The sequence below is a fragment of the Tursiops truncatus genome, chromosome 7 (genome assembly GCF_011762595.2).
Source record: "Tursiops truncatus isolate mTurTru1 chromosome 7, mTurTru1.mat.Y, whole genome shotgun sequence".
Classification (NCBI taxonomy): Eukaryota; Metazoa; Chordata; class Mammalia; order Artiodactyla; family Delphinidae; genus Tursiops; species Tursiops truncatus.
The window spans coordinates 42,631,863-42,654,943 of NC_047040.1; the positions used below are offsets into that span (position 1 = coordinate 42,631,863).

General features: G+C 37.8%; 1 protein-coding gene across 1 annotated transcript in view; it reads right to left on the reverse strand.

Moving 5' to 3' along the window:
* The window catches only part of NABP1 (nucleic acid binding protein 1), a 94,767-nt gene extending 84,522 nt beyond the window's left edge, over positions 1 to 10,245 (reverse strand). Inside the window, exon 1 of the mRNA XM_019931481.3 lies at positions 10,179 to 10,245. The gene's annotated coding sequence lies outside the window, so the exon portion shown is untranslated. The remainder of the gene's footprint in view (positions 1 to 10,178) is intronic.
* Between the last annotated feature and the right edge of the window lie 12,836 nt (positions 10,246 to 23,081).

The window sequence follows — 23,081 nt, forward strand, 5'->3', positions numbered from 1 at the left end:
CTGTTCCAGAGATTCATGAGGTCCTCAGTGCTGGGGTTCCATTTCTCTTGACCCTGCCTTGCTGCATATATCAGCTTTTTGTCACACTTCTTCCCTTGTGACAGAAAAAAGGTTGCAGCAGCCCCATATTAGAGAAAGAGCAAGGTCAACTCTTCTCCAAACCATCACTCAACAGTCTTCTGATTGGACCAATATGGACCAATTGCTGAGACCAGGGGACTGCTACACTGGCTTACAGTTAAATTATGCCATCTGCACACCAGTCTATGGTAAGCTGGTTACAGTTCGCAAAGATTTGCTGCCCCTACCTGTGAGAGGATTATACTCCCCCACCTCGCTGACATCAAGTTTGGCCATAACTTGCTCTGGACATTGAAATACAAATTATCAATGTTCAAAACCAAAATGTGACATAGCTGTTTAATGCTGCAGCTGGCTGCACTGAAACCATTCTGTTTCTCTGCCAAGTAGAAGGGTTCAGAGCCACTGTGTGGTTCACAATACTCTCTTTCCCCTCTGCTGCAACTCCTGGCAATATTCCAAACAGAGGTTTCACTGTCAGCGGGGTTAGAGAATGAAGATGAAACGCAGTAGAGCCACAAAAAAACCAAGGTGCATGTTTAGCATGAGCTGCACCTTTTTTATTATAAGCTGCTGAGATTTGGGGGTTGTTTGTTATTAAACATAACCTAGCCTATCCTGACTGGGCTTGGGTCCTGGCTTGGCCATTTGCAAGTTACGTGGCCTTGGGCAAGTTATTTCACTTACCTATACTTATTTTCCTTATTGTAAAATAGAGATTGTATGCAAAATTCCTGATACAAACTCAAAAATGACAACTATTATTATTTGTTGATAATAAGAATTATAATTCTTACTCCAATGGGGGATTTTCTTCTAATTTACCTCAGTGATTTTCAGTGGGGAAAAAAGTGCTGCTATCTGAAAGAGGAGGTATATTGTATTCCTTTTTCCAAAGGCAAAGTTACAGACCCAAAGTCTCAATATATATACTGATCACCTGTAGATAGAACAAGAAATTCTTTCTCAAATATAGAAATGTTAGCTCCTTGGAATGCTCTCATTTTTTTAAGGAATAAAAAAAGATTAACCCAAAATTTCATATGGGAAAAATGCTTTTTCATGTTCAATACCAAAATGTGATATAACTATTCAACAGTACAGTTGGCTTCACTGAAGTAATTTTGTTCCTTCTCTGAGTTATCAATTATTGAAGATAGTCAGGCAACAGATATTGAAATAAATGATTTTTCTATTCCATTGTGAAAACTCTTGTGTTCCCTGCACCCCTTCCCACAAAGTGATGCATTCTTTTGTGTGTATGAGACAGAGAGAGATTATAGTCAGAGGAATGCAGTTTAAAAGTAAAATGTCTACTTTTGTTTTTAATTGAGATTGTAATTATATCTAGACTTGAATCTAAGTTGATGATTTTGTAATCAATAATTATTTTACATTATGGAACACATTTTCCATCTCAGACATTCATCACTGACATCTAGCATGTTCTTTTCAGATAGTGTAGGTTTTATCTTGCTTAGTTTTCTGGTATCCAGTAATTAAGATATGAAGCAATTATTTGTCCTTTTAGATAAAAAATGTGCTCTGAAAAATGTAGTGTGAACTAAATCATGGTTTAAAGGTATTAGAGCAGTAATTCCCACACACTGCTATGCAACAAAACTACCAGAAACTTTACACACACACACTCACATTTCTGGGTCCTACTCAAAGACTTGTTGTGAATTACAATCTTTGAAAGTAGGGCCCAAATTTTTTTTATTTAAAAAAGCTTCTCAGACACCCAGATCTTGGTTTTTAAATATTATTCCCCACCAAAAGAAACCAAGGATCCTTGGTGAAGTGGCTGATTCTAGGGCCAAGGTAGAAAAGCTTGATGAGCTTAGAACATTTAAGATGAGCTTAGAACATTTTCTTGTGCCAGAAAGAAAATTGCTCAAGGAATGGTGGGGATCATGTCCAAGGACACAGAAGCCTACTTAATGGGGCTCTTGCTGGCCACCTTTGGGAAATTTTGAGCATGAAAATAAAATAATAACAATAATATATTATAACCCATTAATAAAATAAGTCTATATTGAAATGAAAAAGGAAGGAAGGAAGGAGGAAGGGAAGGAAGGAAAGGCTCTTACAATAGAATGCCAACTAATAAATGTAGAAGGAATAATGCAATTAGAAAATCTCTAGTTGGGCAAGAATCACCAATAGATGCTAAAACCAATGGGTGAGAGTTTGGTGAGGAATAGAATGTTTACATTGTCTCAAGTACCTCCCCATTAATTACTTGTTAATGAAAAAAGAAAAATAGTAACTTTACAGTGAAAAAGCCTGGCATGTGCCCCCTGTACTGGCTTAAATGGTGGCCCCCAAAAGACAGATCCACATCCTAACACCCAGGATTAGGAGGTTACGTGAATGTGACCTTCTTTGGAAAAAGGGTCTTTGCACATATAATTAAGTTAAAGATCTCAAGATGAAATCATCTTGGATTACTCAGGCCCTAAATCCAATGACAAGTGTCCTTATAAGAGACCAGAAGCGGAGAAGGCAGGGATAGAGAAGGAAAAGAAAGCCATGTGAAGATAGAGGCAGAGATTGGCATGAGGCAGCCGTGAGAAATGCTGACAGCCACCAGAAGTCGGAAGATGCAAGGGAAGATTATACCCTAGACCCTCCAGAAGGAGTGCAGCCCTGATGACACCTTGATTTTGGACTCTGGCCTCCATACTGTGAGAGAAAACTTTTCTGTTGTTTTAAACACCCAATTTGTGATGATTTGTTATGGTGGCCCTAGGAAACTAAGACACCACCTTAACAAAATGACTGGTTAACATCACCAATAAAGGGATTAACCTGCATCATGTGGTTCCTAATGAGATGCACTGAGAAGTTCACAGCATTACTCTCATAATGTTTCTGCCAAAATTGCACAACCTGAATCTAATCACGAGGACACGTCAGACACAATCAACTTGAGAGCTGTTCTACCAAAAAGAGTAGTCTGTACTCCTGAAAAATATTGAGGTTATAAAAACCAATGAAAGGCTGAGAAACTTCTCTAGATTAAAGGAAACTAAGAAATACGATAACAAACTACAGTATGTGTCCTTCACTGGAGTCTGGACTGTGAAAAAAATAGTCATGTTGGGGGATGATTGGCAAAACTTGGATATGGACTGTGGATTGATTAATATTCATATTGTATTAATCTTAAAGTTCCTGTTTTTGTTACTCATACTGTGATTATGTAAGAGAATATCCTTATTCCTAGGAAATACACACTTAACATTAAGGGGTAAGAGGGCATCCTGCCTGAAACTTATTCCCAAATGATCCAGAAAAAAGCATCTATGCATATATGTAGAAAAAGAATGAAAAAGCACATCTGGCATATATTAACAAGTGGGACATGAGAGTTCTTTGTACGGTAATTGCAGTTTGTCAGTAATTTTAAAATTATTTCAAAACAAGATGTTAAAAAAAACTTACTAGATTATTATAATATGTAACCAGGTATGAAAACTACTGCCTTAAAACTCACTCTTTAAGGCAGTAGTTCTCATCTGGGTGATTTCACCACCCAGAAAACATATAGAAATGTCTGAAGACATGTTTGATCATTGATGACTGCACAGGGTGGGGAGGGGGGAGTGGATCTGGAGAGGCACTACTGGCATCTAGTGTGTATAGAGGCTGGGGAAGCTACCAAAGTGGTCAGGTGCACAGGACAGCCACTCACAACAAATAATTTTCTAGCCTAAAACATCAATAGTGCTACTATTAAAAAACCTTGCTTTAAGGAAATTATACATCTTCAGTAATATAACCAGATTCTAAACGCTTATGGGAAATAGCACCAAATTTGAATATGAGCTTAGAATAGAGCAAAATTTTATATCAACAAAGGATTCCCATTTTATAGGTAAAAATATGTTTGCATTTCAAGACTCGGAAATCACATACAGAAATGCGTACAACTGCATGTCACATCATACATCAAACAAGAGCAGTGGGGGAATAAAGAACCATAGACGTTCAGTTCGTTCATTTTAACATCAACCAAGTAGCTTTCATAATATTGGACAATAAGTCCACTGAAAATGTGATTTCAAGGCATTAGAACAGCTTGGTGAAAAAGATAAATAGATTTTTCTCAAACTTATGACAATACTCATAAAGCAGTAAAAATATATTACATTTACTGGTTACCTGGGGTAATCTATATCACTGCTTTCTAAATCTAATGAGATTTCCAGTTTCTATATGTTTAGCATAGGAGAGCTACACAAACATCACCGTAATTAATGAATGATGAATCCCACAGTATTAGTCAGATTTCCACATAATAAAGAATCCACAAACCTCAACGACTCTTAACAGCAAACATTCATTTCTCACTCATGGGTCTGTGCACTGACTGAGTTGACTCTGCTTCAAGATCAGGTACGTTCTGTGAGTCTCTCACTCTGGGCCCAGTAGTTACCTAGACAGATGGCTGCTACCTCATGGCAGATCACAGACACTCAAGAATCCAGGCCAAACTCTGCAAGCACATATAAAGCCTCGCTCACATCACATCTGCTAATATTCCGTTGGCCAAAGCATACCATGACCAAGCCTAAAACATTGGGGCAGGGGTGTATGGGTCTACTTTACTGAGAGACATTGCAATGTCATGGGCACAAAGATATGCTATATAATCCTATTACAAAAGCAGCAGAAGGCTTCCCCGGTGGCGCAGTGGTTGAGAGTCTGCCTGCCGATGCAGGGGACACGGGTTCGTGCCCCTTTCCGGGAAGATCCCAAATGCCGCGGAGCGGCTGGGCCCGTGAACCATGGCCACTGAGCCTGCGCGTCCGGAGCCTGTGCTCCGCAACGGGAGAGGCCACAACAGTGAGAGGCCCGCGCACCGCAAAAAAAAAAAAAAAAAAAAAGCAGCAGAGAAGAATTGAGAAAATCAATGCAATCTACCATACTACTAAAGGCACTCTACAATAGCAGATATTTTTAAAAGAACTGATGTTACTTACACACATAATGTTAACTCAGGGGCTGGCAAACTTTTTCTGTGAAAACCAGCTAGTAAATATTTGGGGCTTTGTGGGGACATATAGTCTTTGTTACAACTCTGATATAGTGTGAAAGCAGCCACAGAAAATACATAAACAAACAAGTGTGTCTGTGTTCCAGTAAAACTTTGTGTATGGATACAAATTTGAATTTCACATAACTTTCACATGTCACAAAATGTTACTCTTCTTTTGATTTTTTTTTTAATCATTCAAAAATGTAACAGCTATTTTTAGCACTTGGGCTGTACAAAAGTAGGTAGTTGGTCAGATCTGACCCACCAGGCCATTGTTTGATGACGCCTGTATTAGCCCCTTAACCAGCAAAGTCCTTAGCATGTATTGGTCATAGAAGACTGTATAAGAGAAAGAAAAGGCAAAAACCAAGGAGTTTATACAGTTGAGGATGTAAAATACATACATGTGAAAACTATTTAGTAATATTTGAAAAATAATATATAGGAATGAAAGTCCAAAGTCATGAATGTTAGGAGATATGGTGCCAAGTTATTAAGGTTTAATATATTAGGACAATTCCTTAAAAAAGTTTTATGGATGAGGACATGATTCACTGAACCATTACCCCATTCTTTCTTCATACACTGAGAAAGAAAATTTTTAGAAATAATACGTAAGCCTACAGTCTATTTTATTTTATGAATTTTTCCTTTTATATAACATTTAAATAAAACATTACTTTTAAAATTGTTAGTATTGCAAAAGTAATTCATACAATACAAAAATGTTGAAAATAGAAAGTGGAAGTCAGCCTACAGTCCCACCACCTACAGGTATCCTCTGTTAACAGCATGGTATGTAATTCTAGAGCTTTTTCTATACATACACGTATGTGTTTTATTGTTATTTATTAAAATTTTATACCTAGTATTTAGCGATTTGCTTTTTTCACATTTAGCAGTATATCCTAAACATTTTTCCGTGTCAATATGAGTAGTTTTACCTCATTTTAATTGTTGCACGGTATTCTGTAGCATAGAACAGCTTATTGATGTGCATTTAGGTTGTTTCCAATTTTCCCCCTATTACATGTAATGTTGTGATAAACATCCTAAATCTTTACCTAAATTAACCATTTATTTTTAAGGAAAAAAATATCTACAAGTGGAATTTCTGGGTCAAAGCATAGAAACAACTGTCTTCAAAATGTTTTTCTTCTCAATGTTATCTGATATTAAATCTGGTATTAAAATCAAGAGTGTTAATGGTAAGCTGTTGGTTGGGGATATGAGGATTTGAGATACTGACCACATATAACATGAGAATATAGTAATATGTGTGGTTTTTGTATGTATTTGAACAGGGTGGATAAAGGAGAGAGAGAAGCAGAAGGGAAGAGAGAGGAAAGAGAAGGGAGAAGAAATTTAATGTGAGAATCATCCAAATCCAATGTAAAATGATACCAGGTATTATATAAGAATTACTGGTTGTACTAGGAAAACCCTTTGTGAATAGCCAGGTATACTCATACTGATTTGTAAATGAAAAAAAAAAAAAAACTGTTCAAATCCTAGGTAGTAATTTTCATAAGATATACTAATGTACCGCTACTAAATTATTGGGCCTAAGAATTTTTAACTACAATCTATTAACTTTATTCCTTTTTCTCAATAAATCACTAAGGGTGGTTCTCAACAGGAGTCTGTGGGTGTTACAGTTATCTACTGCTGTGTAACAAATCACTCCAAAACTTTGTAGCTTAGAACAACATTTTGTTATTATTACTTATGGTTCTGTGGGTCAGCTGTGCTCAGGTGGGCAGTTCCATCTGGGTGTCTCTCATGCAACTGCAATCTGATGTTGGCTGGGGCTGACTCATCTGATAGCTCAACTGGGCTGAGTGTCCAACATGGTTCCCCCGTAGGACTGGCAACTGGTAGTAGTTGTTGGCTATGAGCTCAGTTGAATGTGCTAACCTGAGTGGCCACATGTGGCCTCTCCTTGTAGTTTGTGACCCTTACCACATGGTGGCTATGCTAGGGGGTGGAGTGTCCTGAGAGTGAGTGAACACTCCCAAGAGTGAGTGTTCCAAAAGTCCCAGGGAAAAGCTGCAAGACTCCCAATGATCTAACCTTGGAAGTCCCAGAATATTTCTTCCACTGCATTCTTTTGTTTCAGCAAATCACTCAAGCCTTCACAGAAGCAAGGGGCGATGCATTAGACTCTACTTTTTGATGGAAGAGCAGCAAGTTACACTGCAGAAGTGCATGTGGGATGGAAGCTATTATTATGGCCATCTCTGGAAAATGCAATCTGCCACAATGGGGAGTTGGCAGGAACTCTCGGAAATTGTGGACTAATTTTTCACATGTTTACATCTTTCTCTGAAGAGAATCTTGAATATTCATAAGAGTCTCAAAGGAATCTGACCAAAAAAAAGAAAAGAAAAGAAAAAGTAGAAACAATCACTGATCTAGGTAGATTATGGTCTATTACATAATTAAGTTTATTCTATACCCTAATATTCCTTTTAAGGATATTTAATCTCTACCACTATCTTGGAACTGTTTAGCATCTAGCTGTGATTCACTAAGAAACTCATCCAATTAAATAAAATCTTTAAAAACAAGTCCAGATAATTCCAACAGTGTGAATGACCATAAGTTCAATGAAACTGGATAAATACACACACACTCCTGTACATGTATAAAAACATGCTCTGAATTTTAAACAGAGGGGGCTGATTAAATGGGGTTTGTATTTTGGATCACTGTTCCCACTAGATCTACCTATATCTGACACTTAAAGAGAGAACTCTAATCGACTATTAATATTCTACACACTGTTCAGGGGAAATTTCTTTTTAGAACCCTGCAACACAGTCCTGCACAGTGCACAATGATTTATTCATTGAGCATGAGATTTGATTGCTTTTATCTCAACATATGTAATTTTAACTTATTGATCACAAAATTATCTGGTTTTTATTACAGCATTTGACTCTGTGATCTCTCCCCCCAATCCATGATGGCCTCAGAGAAACTCCATTTTGAGTAAGAACTATTTATGTCTGTTTATGCCCCTATACTTGCTATTAGTTTCATGAACTTGTCCCCTCTGGATTTTGATGGAGGTAGGAAGGGGAGGGCAGAGAATCTGGGAGGGGGTGCAGGAATCACCCGCCAGCCATAGTCTTCACTAGAGGTTAGCAGAAGCACAACACCAGTCAAAAAATCAACCACAGTCCTTTGCTTAAATATCAATATATATGCAAATTCAAGGTATAGAATTAACTAACATAAGGGAATTTTGTTGCTGCTGCTGTTTAAGTTGATATGTCTCTTAAGTCTCTTTTTTGTCTGGAGAAACATTCCAGATTTTGCTGATTCTTTTCAACTTGTTTCCTATCACCTATGTTTCTGTAACTGGAAATTAGCTATAAAGACTTGATTAGATTCAGTGTTAACATTTTTGGCACAGATACTTCACAGGTGGTCCTGTGAATCAATACTTCATGTGAAACTACATGAGGAAGTACATAATACCTCTTTGTCCTCCTTTTAAAGATGCCGATTGATCGGTAGTTGTAAAGTTATAAGGTGACCTTTTGGCTCCCTTGGAATATCCAGTTCCTCATTAATATTTAGTTTCTTAGTTTTAGCATCCATAAATGTTTATTGCCTGAATCAATTATTTCATTAGATGTTACAGAATGGTGAATTATTCTATCATTCCTTCTACATTTGTTAGTTAAAATACTTCTGTAAGAAAACATTCTCTCATCCACTGGGGCTATTTTGTAACTTGCAAATAGATTTTCACAGGAAAGGCAGATCAAGACAATTTTTTTCCCTTTAAATACTAATTTTCAGAGTACAGAGTTGACTACCTCTAATAATGACAAATGAGTTGTTGCTTTGGCTTTCTCTTTTGAGTATCATAAATTCATGCATATTTATTTAATCAGTGTGTTTCAATCAATTGCTGTCATCTTCCGTTTGATGGTAAAATTGTCCACCTTTAGCCAATGGACAGCTTCCTTGCTTTCTAGCATAACAAGATGATCAAGTCTCGGCTTGTCGTTTGCCATTCCACATCTGGAATCAGCAATTTCTTCAAGAATCACTGGTTCCTTTCAGTAGGAAACAGTATTCAGAGACCAGAGTTTGGGTGCTAACATTGTCATTATTACTGAGTTGTCATTGCTGCTGGATCTGTTCAGTGGACAGAGCTGGGGTATTTTAACATTTTGAATTTTAAAACATTTCAAAATTTTAAACATTTAAAAAAACATAATCCCTTATTCATAACCATAATAACTTCAAAATAATACCAATAAAATACAGTATAATGAACTATATCAGTATTACTACTAACATCAAGACAATAATGAAAGTGAAGATTGCTTTGTATTTTTATTAGACCATATTCCACTAACATCCTGTGTTCTAAAATACCTAATGGGCATGTAAGTTTAGGCCAAAGCTTTTCCCTTGAGGAAGAGGAAAGTTCTGGCAAGGATAATGGCCAGAATGACCTCAGTTATCTCATCTCCCCCGCTGAGTCCTGAGAAGGGAGGAGAAGGGAAAAGGCCCAAGGTGAGTAGAGGGTAGGGATGCATTAGCCTCTTGATAGGCACAGCCATAGCTCTGAGTCCCACCCTCCAGAACTGCTGGCAGCAGAGGAGATATGCCCCAAGCAGCACTGAACAAAGACAGATGAAATACGAGACGTATGTTTATCTGTGCACAGTGTCTGTGCCAAGACTGCAAGCACCAGATAGCCAGACACTTCACTGAAGTGATAGAAACATTTCATAGTAGTTTGTCATTTCAAAAGAATACATTGTATGAATGAAAAGTATATAGTCCCCTCCCAGCCCCTAGATCATCCAAAACACTTCATTGGACAGCATGTGGCGCCAGCCTGACATTTCTGGGTGCATCACAAGGCTTGTTGCTATTATTTATCTTGCTCTTATCATGTTGGCATTTAAGCATCTTATCTCTGCCCTTGAGAGAAAAGATCCCATTTCTTTGGGCTGTGTTTTTTAACCCGTGATTCAGGGGCACCGATACACTTGCTCGTTTAATTTTGAGCTGTACTCACATTTCTGCTGGGAGGCAACAACAAGGAAGAAACAGGTGAGGTTGGTAGCCCTCAGGGAGGCAGCAGGTGGGAGGAGAGTGATCTGGAAGGAAAGCAAGGAAAGGCTTTGGTTCTTTTGGTAAACTGAAATCTGTTTTTTTCTCCCTGTGAGACACCACCAACTGTCTCACTTTCTTCCCTTCTCACATTTTCCGCTTTTGTTTTCCCCAAACCCATCTTTACAAGCACAGAAAGGGGGAGTGACTTGCTTAGGTCCCATTCTCTATTTCCATGCTAATTAACTAGGTCTCCCTCACCCCCACCCCTGAGGAAAGACTCCAGCTCCCGTCACCGCCCACAGTCTTCTTATCATCTTGGAAATTTGCTTAGTTCAATCCATGAACATGAATTACTGGGAGCAATTTGGCCACTCTGTTTCTTATTCTTCTAGCCCTTTCCTTAATCCTTTATATTTGCAAAATATTTGCTTAAAGCAATAGTGTCAGTCATTAATGTTCATATGGGATGTTCAGCATCCCATAGAGAGCTTGCTCGAAATACCAGGTCTTCTACTCTGTATTTACATTCTGATCTAATAAGATCAGATCTCATAGTGGGGCCCTAGTGATACTGACAAAGGAAGTGCAAGGTTTGAACTTTCAGGAAAAATGGTTTAAACGTATGCGGAGTGGAGGAAACAAAGGATAGCCCTCACATTCTGTCTGTACTCTCATTCCACTGGGGAAGACTCAGAGGGATATGGGAAATTTGCCCATGCCTCATACAATGGAATACTAGTCAGCAATTAAAAGGAACTAATTGCTGATACACATAAGAGGTATGAATCTCAAAAGTACTGTATTCAGTGAAAGAAGCCAGACACAAGAGTGCATGTGATAGAAATCAGATCAGTGGTTATTTATGGGAGGGAAGGGGATTGATTGGGAAGTGATCTGAGGCAATTTTCTTAGTGACGGAAATGTCTGTCTTGATTGACAAGGATGTGCATTACAGGAGTACATGCCTTGTCATAATCTACATGAACATTTATGATCTGTGCTTTTCATTGTATGCAAATTATATCTTAAATTTTTTAACTTGAGTATACCTATTTTGGGTAATAATAAAATTTTTTACCAATCTTTTTTTACCAATTTATATGCAAAAGTCAAAAAAAGAAAACTTTTGAGATAGAAGATGATTTAACACAGTGCTTCAAACATGGTGTGCACTTAATAAAAATGTATTGACGACTAATAGCCATGCAAGAGTGGTTCATTGCAAGAGTTTGTTTATAAGATGCCTGCTTTCAGCCCAGCAATATGTTTAAATTCAGCATTGTATACAAGATTCAAATTTCCTAACCCTATAAAAATATTTTTAGTAATCCTCCATCCCATCAATCTGGTTAAACAGCCTTTTCATGCAAGTACAATAAATAAAATCAATACCTTTTATTACTTCACCACCAGAACCTCTTGGTACACCCAGATTCAAAGTCATAAGGCTGTCTGCAAGGCTGATCCAACCTTCAGGGAGTATTTTACAAGGAAAGCATACTGGTACAATTTTGTATGAATAAGGAAAGCTATCCTGAAAACCTAAAAAGGATTTTTTTAAAAAAATAAATTTATTTATTTATTTTTGGCTGTGTTGGGTCTTCGTTGCTGCGCGCAGGCTTCCCCTAGTTGCAGCGAGCGGGGCTACTCTTAATTGTGGTGCGCAGGCTTCTCACTGCGGGGGCTTCTCTTTTGTGGAGCACGGGCTCCAGGCGCACGGGCTCAGTAGTTGTGGCTTGCGGGCTCCAGAGCACAGGCTCAGTAGTCGTGGTGCACGGGCCTAGCCGCTCCGCGGCATGTGGGATCTCCCCAGACCAGGGCTCAAACCCGTGTCCCCTGCATTGGCAGGCGGACTCTTAACCACTGTGCCACCAGGGAAGCCCCATAAAAAGGGTTTCTTAGGTTGAAAAAGTACATATAAGGGCTATCAATCCCCTATGGATGATCTCTAGCTGCATAAATATAGGGAAAATTCAGATATTCTTCCAAAGAAATAAAATTTTATGAAAATATATATTGGATGAATTTTATATTTATTCCTATAATAAAAAGTATGCACTGTCAAGTCTCAGGCAAATCGGACAAATCACTCAATAGTACTTATCTTTCTTAATTGTGCTGTCTTTCCAGTGGTGACTGGCCTTGTAATGCATATGTGACTATCTTCCTTTACATTTTCCTACAATTTGAGGAATATGACCAAAAAAATCAACTAACCAAACAAGCAAAAGTGTAAATCAAACTGAAGCTTCAGATTAAAACATAATTTACTGTTAGATTATGCATCCACAATGCTAAAGACCAAGTTTGAAAAAAATTCTTTATCAATAGGAACTCAACTATTTTCGTTTTGTTTCTAGAGAATTCACATAAAGAAATAAACAATAAAACATTACAGGACAGCTATTACTGGAGAAATATGATTTTCTTTTTCAATTTCAAGAGGATAAAATTTTTAAAGGGAAAAAATAGAAATGATGGAAAATGTTAAGGATAATTCAAAAACTGGGAAAAGTTTTAAATCTCTCAACTATATATAAAAATTTTCATATTGTAATAGAAGAATTAGAGCTTTAACAATTCAAATTCTATTTATTCCAGTGATCTCAAAGTGTGGTACCCGGACCAGTAGCACCAGCATCACCTGGGAACTTGTTTGAAATGCACATTCTTGGGCACCTCCCAGGCCTACTGAATTGGAAACTCTGGGGATGGGCCCAGCCATCTGTATTTTAACAAGCCTCCAGGTGATTATGGTACAGGGTAAAGTCTGAGAATCATTGATTTATTCCAAAAACATTTATTGGGTACCCACTGTGTGCCAGGCTCTAAGAAAGGCACTGGGGACACAAAAATAAAAACTTAACATGAACCATAGTTTAATCACTCACAAAGGAAAGGAATATTAGCCAGTAAGACTGTTTTTTGAATACAGGAAAATAGGAGATTCCTCTGGCTACAGCTGGATCAGGTAGAACTGCCAAGAACACTGAGGAATTCTACTAAGGTGGGGGCAATGGTCCTCAGTCAGAATCACCTGGAAGGATTTTTCAAAAACACAGGTCCTGGTCCTTCCCAGATCTCTGGAAGCAATCTCCTGGAGCGGGGCTCAGGAAAACTGTATTTTTAACAGTTCCCCCAGTAATTCTGATGTTTACCCAGAGTTAATGATGCTACTGCTGTAGAGTTGTCTCAGGTTCTGTGCTTTTCACCACCTCCCGGCTGGCAGCTTCTCCCTGTGTTCTGTGATTATCTGTAGCAAATTGCCTCTGGGAGCATTGCTGGCGAGGGGAGATGTGAGCGTGCTCTTGGGTAAAGCGCAGATCCCCAGGCTAAACCACTGAATCAGAATCTCTGGGGACAGAGCTCAGAAATATGCATTTTTTACAAATCCCCAGGGGATTTTTAAGCATGCAACAATTTGAAATTTACTGCCTTGTGCGTCTCCCCAAGGAGCTACTTTTCTACTCTCCACTACAGTCTAGTCTCCGAGGGCATCTTATCAAAACATGTTCCTAACTTTTTTTTTGTCTCTTGACATGTGTGTTGCATAAGTAATGGCCCCTCAAAGACGTTCACATACTAATCCCCAGAATCTGTGAATCCTACATGACGAAAAGGACTTTACAGATATTATGAAGTTAAGGATTTTGAGATGAGTGATTATCTTGGATTAGATAGGTGAGCTCAGTGTAATCACAGAGATCCTTATTAGAGAGAGGCTCGTGGATCAGAAAAGAGATGTTACAGTGGAGAAAGGAGGAGCAGAGTCAGAGATTTAAAGATGCTGGTTTTGAAGATGGAGGAGGGGCCGTAAGCCAAGGAATGCAAGTAGGCTTTAGGAGCTGAAAAAGGCAAGGAATATTCTCCCCAAGAGCCTCCTGAAGGAATGTAGTCCTACCAACACCTTGATTTCAGCCCAGCATAAACTGATAACAGGATTCTGACCCAAATTTGTGGTCGTTTGTTATAATAGCAATAGGAAACATACAATGTGTAAAATATATAGAAAGGAAAGTATTGTAATTCAAGACAAGCAGTGCTAATACTGATGAAGCTTATCTCATTTGGAGATTCTACCACATAAAAGATGGCATATTTAGTGTTCCCTTAGGATTTATATTTATCAAACAATTTCTTTGATTAGAGGTCTTAATTAGACCTATAGTTACAATGATCACAATAAACAATTCCAGGATCTTAAAAAACAAAACAACAACAAAAAACCAAACATCCTCAGTTGCTTGATAGCAGTAAGATTTCCTTTTCAGATTCAGTCTTCACAATTTATCAGACGATATGGAAGGTCATCTATTGTGTACAGCTAAAGACATCATGCTCATTAGTGTCTACTCTCAGAAAGCTGACAAGCCTAAAAATACTCAATTCAGAGGAAGAATCAGGAAAAACGTTCATAACAGACATACTTAAAGTGATGTCATCAGCTACACAGTGAAACTTGTGAAGGAACACCACCCTGGGAAAAAGCCTTCAAAATCCTCTTAAATTATCAGCCACTTTTGAAGATGAAAAAAGATAGGTGAACAACTGCCACATTCCCTCACTCTTTACTTGCTTCACTCTTACCAGTGGAAGGTTAGTTTCTTTAAGCCGGGGTTCTCAAACTTGAGCGCGCATCATTAGATCACCTGGAAGGTTTGGACCCCAGTCCCAGGGCTTCTGACTCAGGAGGTCTGGCGTGGAGCCCAAGACTTTGCATTTCTCACATGTGCCCTGGTGCTGCTCTGCTGCGCATCCTGGGATCACAGTCTGAAAATCGCTGCCTAGAGCGCTGGCTCTCAATACTGCCTGCAAGTCAGCCTCACCTGGAGACTTGTTCAAGCCCTGATGCCTCAGCCACACCCCAAGCCAATTAAGTCTGACTTCCTGGAGGTGAGGCCATGCATCACGATTTTCAAACACCCCAGGTGATTAAAGATGCTGGTTTTGTGCAGCCAAAGCTGTGAACCACTGCCCTAGAAGCCAAAAGAACAATAAAGAAAGGGAGCAAGTAAATGTGAAGGAAACAGGGCAGTAACACTGACCATGAGCCGCCCTGCCCTTTGGCTGCCCCGGGCCTAGGATTTTCTCTCAAGCAAATGCTTCTCCTGCTTAAGAGTCGAAGTTTAAAAACAGCCTCTGATCTAAAGGAATAAGAATAGGATGTTACAACACACTACCAAGTAAAAATATATGACATTCCCAATTAGATATTTAAGCTAAGGGAAAATGGTAACCTGTTGAAAATGATAACACAATTCTAAATACTGTCTGTTTAAAAATTTACAAGTAGTTTTGTATTAAATTGCAAGGAAAGCCCTTAATTCTCCTTTTTACAGAAAGAATCAAAGGAATAGTTTCTTATATTAAGTAAAATAAAAGTTCAGTGCTTTATTTCTCAAACAGCCCCAGTATTTTCTATTTCTCAGGCAGTTAATGTCCTGTGCTTCATACTTCATATTCAAATATTTCTCTCTTCCACTCATACACACAATCTATTTTTATTGTCATGAATATTCATTGGTTTCAAACAATGTCGTTCACCTCTCAATTCAAGTTTCATTGTTTTAAATTCATAGTTTCCTATCAATGACCTGGAACTTAGAATACCTACCAATTTACTATTTTTGCTGCTTTTGGAAGTAACCTGAAAGGCAGTACTACTTTCATTCTTTTTTTTTTTAATATTTATTTTATTTATTTATTTGGTTGCACCAGGTCTTAGTTGCAGCTCATGGGCTCCTTTAGTTGCGGCATGTGAACTCTTGTGGCATGCATGTGGGATCTAGTTCCCCAACCAGGGATCGAACCTGGGCCCCTGCATTGGGAGCATGGAGTTTTAACCACTGCGCCACCAGGGAAGTCCCAAGGCAGTACTACTTTCTAACACACAGCTTGCTACCTGCTGCTTAATGTCAGGGGTGCTCTGAAAATAATTGGGTTTGTTTTTTTTTTGTAGTGTGCCCCAAATAGCAGTTCTAATCTATTCAGAAAACTGTGATACCTAATCTGCCATATTTACTCTATTCTATCCTAGATTTGTACAGGATGTGCGGAGAAGTACTTTACTTTGGATTTTAGCACCTATCAACAAATATCATAAATCCCTTAAGCAAATATGTTTGTAACATACTACTGTATAAGAAAGAACTATTAGAGTCACATCTATTTCTCCCAGGCTATTTGATGTAAAAACTCCTTAAATATTTACTCTCGTAAATAAAGGAAATTCACAAATTCTTTACTTCCTTGTAGGAATCTAGCCTCTAAGCATCCCCTTTTCAGTTTTTTTTTAGGTGATTGTGAAGGATAAGACCTGAAAGACTGACCCTCATTTCAAACCACATCAGACTATTTTAGCACATTTTGTTAAAATGATCCTATGTGTTGTGTTGCAGAGTTGAATCTCCTCCAGAACACAGACCGGATTTTATTTATGGTACTTTTAATTAGAATCAGCCCATAGGAAAAATAAATAAAAATGAATTATAAGATTTACTTCATCAATGTCAAAGAAATTAAAATACGAAAATGTATGTCAAATGGGTCATTGAACACCAAAAGAGTTACACACACGCACATAAATTGAACTATTTTCAAACTGGAGGGGGGGAACGTTCCTGAATTTACTCAAATTAAAATTATAATACAAACACATCAAAGGCATGAAATTTTAATCAGATTTTTCTTTAACATAAGCTTATTTCCAAAGTATCTATGTTTTGTTGCTATTTTCCTGATAATGTATGATGGCTCAAAAAATTCACATATTTCAGGAAAAGTAAAAACCTCCACCCTTATACCCCTGTGTTTTAGTAAACATATATGGGTCCATACCATAAACAGCATACTTTAACTGCATTTTTCTTGTTGTTGGATAGTTTTCCACAAAAATACATTAAGATTCCCATGGTAAAAACCACACTTGTGGGGGCTTCCCTGGTGGCGCAGTGGTTGAGAGTCCACCTGCCGATGCAGGGGACACGGGTTCGTGCCCCGGTCCGGGAAGATCCCACATACCGCGGAGCGGCTGGGCCCGTGAGCCATGGCCGCTGAGCCCGCGCGTCCAGAGCCTGTGCTCTGCAACGGGAGAGGCCACAACAGTGAGAGGCCCGTGTACCGCAAAAAAAAAAAAAAAAAAAAAAAAACACACTTGTAGGCATTTCAACATTTGGATATATTCTAATGTATTTAACCAATCCCCTGTTGATAGACATTTAATTATTTAATTTATAATTAAATTAATTTCAGTTATTCAATATTGTAAACAAATTTGCAAGAAACAATCTTGCAGCATGTACCCAACTATTTCTTTAGAATAAATTCCTAGGAGTGGAATTGCTGGGTAAAAGAATACAAACATTTGAATTTTTGAAGTTTTGGTATATATTACCAGACTCTCCAAAGATTATGCCAAATTTCATTCTTACCATGTATTAAAGTGCTTATTTTCTTCCATATTCACCAGCAAATGAAAGAAAAAGGTTTACTGAGATAAATTTTCATATCTTACAATGTACTTGTTTTAAGTATAAAATTCAATGATTTTTAAGTACATTAACAATTGTACAACCATCTCCACAATCCAACTTCAGAATATTTCCAGCACCCCCAAAAGGCTGCTCAGGCCCATTAGTAATCATTCCTCACTCCCACCTCAATCTCATCTAGGCAACACTAATCTACTTTCTGCCTCAATAGATGTGCATTTTTTCCGTACGTCCTAGAAATGAAATCATACAGTATGTGGTCTTTTGTGTCTGGCTTCCCTCACTTAGCATAATGTTTTTGAAGTTCATCCATTCTGTAACACTATCAGTACTTCATTTCTTTTTATTGCCAAACAGCATTTTTTATAATTCAAAAACAAAAATCCTCTCATTCAGAAAAGGGAAGATTCTGGATATGGGAGTCACTGCTCTACAGCACTTACGCTGACTGAAAACTCCTACGTCCAGCGTGGAGAAGTGTTTTGTTCTGACCTTGATTCTACTTTCCGTAGGAAGCTTCTCTGTCCATTTTTCTCCACAGTTGTTGGATTTGCCCTTTGGGAGATCCTTCCTTGTCCATTTCCATCTTGGTCATAATTCCTGTGAAGTGGGAGACCTCCTCCTGTGGGACCAAAGAGCGTTTTCAGCGCATTTCTTGCTCATGCAAGTTTGGGGGTCCAAGAACGATTTTAAGTCTCAAGAAGCCAAAGGCTTTTTTACTCCAGGTTTATGATTTCTTTGGCAATATGTTTTTACCACTCAGTCTCACATGCCAGGAGCACCACCCAAAACTCTTTATTAAATATAATTATTAACTCTCATGTCTGTCCTTGCTTCCTCACCCTCATGCCTCTCTCACATACACGCAACTTATTGCCAGCATCTTTGAGGTCATACAGAGTAAGGGAGTCTTGGCAGAGAAGGCTATGCCCTTAATTAAATTGGTCTTTGTCATGGGGCCATCAATTAAAAGCATTTTCAATCTTATTTTCTATTGTTTGGGATCTAGAAACAGTTAGCTTTTCCAACTCTTTGCTGCCCCAAATTTCTTTTCTCTCTGTATTTTTTGAAAATTTCTGCTTGAAAATCATTCAGCTATTTTCTGACTCATTTTTTCTTCTAGTATATTCCTGATAGAAGCCAGTAACGACCAACACACATCACATAATTCTGTTTTCCAGTCTCTTCCCCTAGAGCTACAGGCTTAGTAAGTGCTTGATCTGCCTTCAAACTATCTCCAGTGACAGTTTAAACACATATTTTACCACTGTATTACCTGGGTCTCCATCTCCCCATTCTCTGATATTAGTTTCCTCACTACCCAATGCCGATTCCACATCTTTTAGGTTTTTATTAGAGTTGCAGCTCACTTCCAATGCCAACATCCCTATTAGTTAAGATTATGCTAGCAGTAAAATGAATAAAACCCCCCATTTTAATAGATTAACATAATAGAATTTTATTTCTCACTCATATAATATCAATTAGAGGTAGTGGAAATTAGGGCTATTTTGCTTCACAGTCCTTGAGAAACAGCCTGACAGACGCTTTACTGTCTTCAACAAAAGCCAGCAGAGAAGGGAAGAGAGAGGCTGAGCATTGTGTGAGAGGTGATTACGGGCCACACTTGGAAGTATTGTACATCATTTCATCACTTCTTCTCATGTTCCTTTGGAAATAATTCCGTCTTAAGTGCACATATCACTGCAAAGAAGGCTGAGAAATGTACTTTATCTCTGTGCCCAGAAGGAAAATCAAACAAGTTTGGCAAACAGCTAGCCAATGTCTGCCATAGCATTGTATAAAACATTTAGTCTTTGACTCAGTAATTCCAGTTCTAAGGATCTTTGCTAAGCAAATATTCTGAAATGCAAATATGTCTGTTCATTCTGAGGTCTCTGAAAGAAGCAAATATAAATGTATAAATAAATAGAACATTAAAGGTAGAGCCCATTTATGTAATGGAATATTACACAGCAATTAAAAATGATTCTTATTAAAATGTTTAATCACATAGGAAAATGTTTCTGATGTACTATTAAGATAGGACACAAATTTTACATATAATACATATATATTTTTTAAAGAGAGCAGTAAAATGATGGAAAGAAAATATGCCAAAGTGGTAACACCTATAAACAGTGTGAAAGGATTATAGGTTTGTCACTTTCTTCTTTTTATGATTCTAATTATCCATACTGCCCACAATGTAACAACATTATAATCAGAAATAAAATACACATTCTTCTAAAACATAATAAATTCACAGCCATATCTAGGTTTTCTAGTACTCTACCTTAATGTCAATATCTTTAATAATGAATTCAGGAAAGTAACAATAATAAAATAACATATCTTTTTCCTTTATGAAATATGAGAAGTGAATATTATTATTTAATTACATATTCCAGAAAAATAGTTTGAAATGGATAAAGTTAAAATAATTTCTTCAGGGCTTCCCTGGTGGTGCAGTGATTGTGAGTCTGCCTGCCGATGCAGGGGACACGGGTTCGTGCCCCAGTCCGGGAAGATCCCACATGCCGCGGAGTGGCTGGGCCCGTGAGCCATGGCCGCTGAGCCTGCGCGTCCGGAGCCTGTGCTCCGCACGGGAGAGGCCACAACAGTGAGAGGCCCGCATACCACAAAATAAAAAAAAATAATAATAATTTCCTCAGAGATGACATTACTATAGGAATGCAATTTTTACTTATATTTCCCTACCTACAATGCTTTCTGGTTTTTGTTTTTTAAATTTCATTTCTAAAAATGTCTAAATCCATTTCTAAAAAGAATATATTCTAATGACCTCTCTCTCCCTCCCTCCCTCTTCTCCTCCTTCCTTTCCTCTTTCTCCTTCTCCTTCTTCTTCTCCTTCTTCTTTCTCTCCCTCTCTCCCTCCCTCTCTCTCTCTCTCTCTCCCCACTCCTGCAATATACAACCCCTAAAAGTATGTTTGATCTACCATTGGTAAATGGTATTTATCACCCATCAAGATTTTTAGTAGAAGCTTATTTTCTGTAAGTCCAGCTGCTTCTGTATTGGAGGTAGACAGACAAAAAGACAGACAAAGAAACCACACCATAATCACTAGATTTATTACCACACTGTTGGTTTCTGAGAGTTTAGAATGGATGGTGGCCACATGTCATGATTAGTTTCTATCAACACTTAGTTGGCCAGCCTCAGATTCTTCATAATCAGATATTCCCAAATCTCAGATACTCGCCTAAAATGAAGCTATTATTCTTACCTACGTGCAGTACTGCAAATCTATTGATTGTCAGCATTTAAGTTGATTTTTCTGTTCACAACTGAAGGTTATTTTTATGTTAGAATGAATGATGCCCATCTTTCTTACCCTTTGTGGAGCTAGGACCACTGGTCTGAATATTTGGTCAGTTAATCTCTGTGACACATTATCTGTGTTCCCATCCATGGGAATTTGTCAATATATGCAAAAGATATTGTGAAAAGTAATCAAGGGTTAGTATAAAGCATACTGTGTTCATGCTTTTCATAGCAAAAGTAGTTTGCACTTAATTTTTTTTTCTACTGACAAGTGAATTCATAGCATTCTGTCTCCTCACCCTCTCTCTGGTGTTTATACAGATTATTTCCTATTATAAGTTGTATTTATGATTTTTTTCTATTTCAGACAGAGGAAGGTGAAACTTTAAAATCCAGATATCTTATTAAATACCTTTATGATTACTTCCATCTATGAATATATTTTTGTCTGTTTTGCAACAGTGCTTATTGTACTGTGGATAACTGTGAATGGTAAAATTGTATGGAGCTACTAACACAGTTCTGGGATCTAATCTTTAATATTTTTGCCAGGGATTATGCAAAAACTTATAATTATGTTTTACTTTGGATTCACCCCCATCCTTCCTTGATCTCATATTAAAGTATAATCAAAATCAGCCTGTTTCCATTCGGTTGCAAATCCCCTTCCTAAAGCACCTATTCAAAAGTCTCCCCAATTTTCATTTTCTCTGTCTTTTCTTATTATATTAAATCCTGATATCTGAAAATTGAACCATATAGTAGCATTTAAAAATACAGATCATATCTATTCTTCCTGTATTTTTACATTATAACTGTGTTTTTTTAAATCCTTGGCAGGTTGCAATTAGATTACTTGTGTGTCATTGTATTACAGTAAATGCCATTATTATGGTAGAAATAATTCACTTTGTTTAGTGTACTGTTCAGATAGTCTGCTGAGATGCCTCTGATACCAAATGTTATTCCCATTCTTTAATTATAATTTTAATCTTTCCTGGTTTACCATTCTTTCAGTAGATTAATTATTTTTATTCTAAAATTCAGAAATTGTCTGAGCTTAATAATGTTTATTAATAAGAATTATAATATCCCATTGCTTTTTTCCCTCTCCCTGTGGAACAGAAGGAGTAACTTTGTTTTTCCCAAACTCCTTGACCTATAACGTTTGAGAACTCTGTATAGCAACAACTCAGGTTTACCATTAGTAGTTGAATACATTTCTGAGAGTAGTTGTTACTTGCATTCCAACTAGTTAGTGATCACCACATTAAAAGTCAGACAGTCAAAGATAGGGAGTTTCCTTTGTCTAGGGCTGTTGTTTATACACACGGTATAAAATGAGGCCATAATCCTTACACCACAAAAAGCACCCCTTAAGCATGTATTTAATAAACACATCTATAATAAGATGAGAGTGTAAGCCCTGTGAGGGCAGGGATGGTGTCTATCATGCTTATCATTAAATCCTCAGGAAACACCACAATGCGTTGGCACACAGTAGGTGCTCATCAAACAAGTGTTGAATGACTTAATGTGCATGTGAATGACCCTCACTGGTGCATGGGTTCAGTTTTTGTCCCTCTTGCTGTGTGCATGGATACATCTTTAGTTAAGGTTCAGTTCAATCTAAGCAAGTTGGTAAGAGTGAGCAATGAAGTACAGTGGGAGATGATGGACTCTACAGTTGGGATTGGAGCTAACTTCCATTCTGTTCCTCCTAGTTGTGTGATTTGGGCCAAGGTGTTTTATCTCTATTAACCATGATTACTTTATCTGTATAATAGGAAAAATAATCCCCACCTCCCAGATTTGTTATGAGAATTATATGAAGCAATATTTGTCAAGTGCTTAGAACCTAATCTGATTTGGACACTGATGATTATTAGCTTTTTTTGTGTGGGGGGAGGTGCATAAATATATGTAGCCTTGTGTGCCAGTCAGCAGCTGCCACATAACAAATCACAACAGTGTCTCAGCGGTATGCAACAACAAATACTTGTTTCTCTGCGGGTCTGCAGCCACTGCTCTGCTGATGACTGGGCAATCTCTGTGCTGCAGTTGGGGACCCAGTTGGCTCCCAGTGT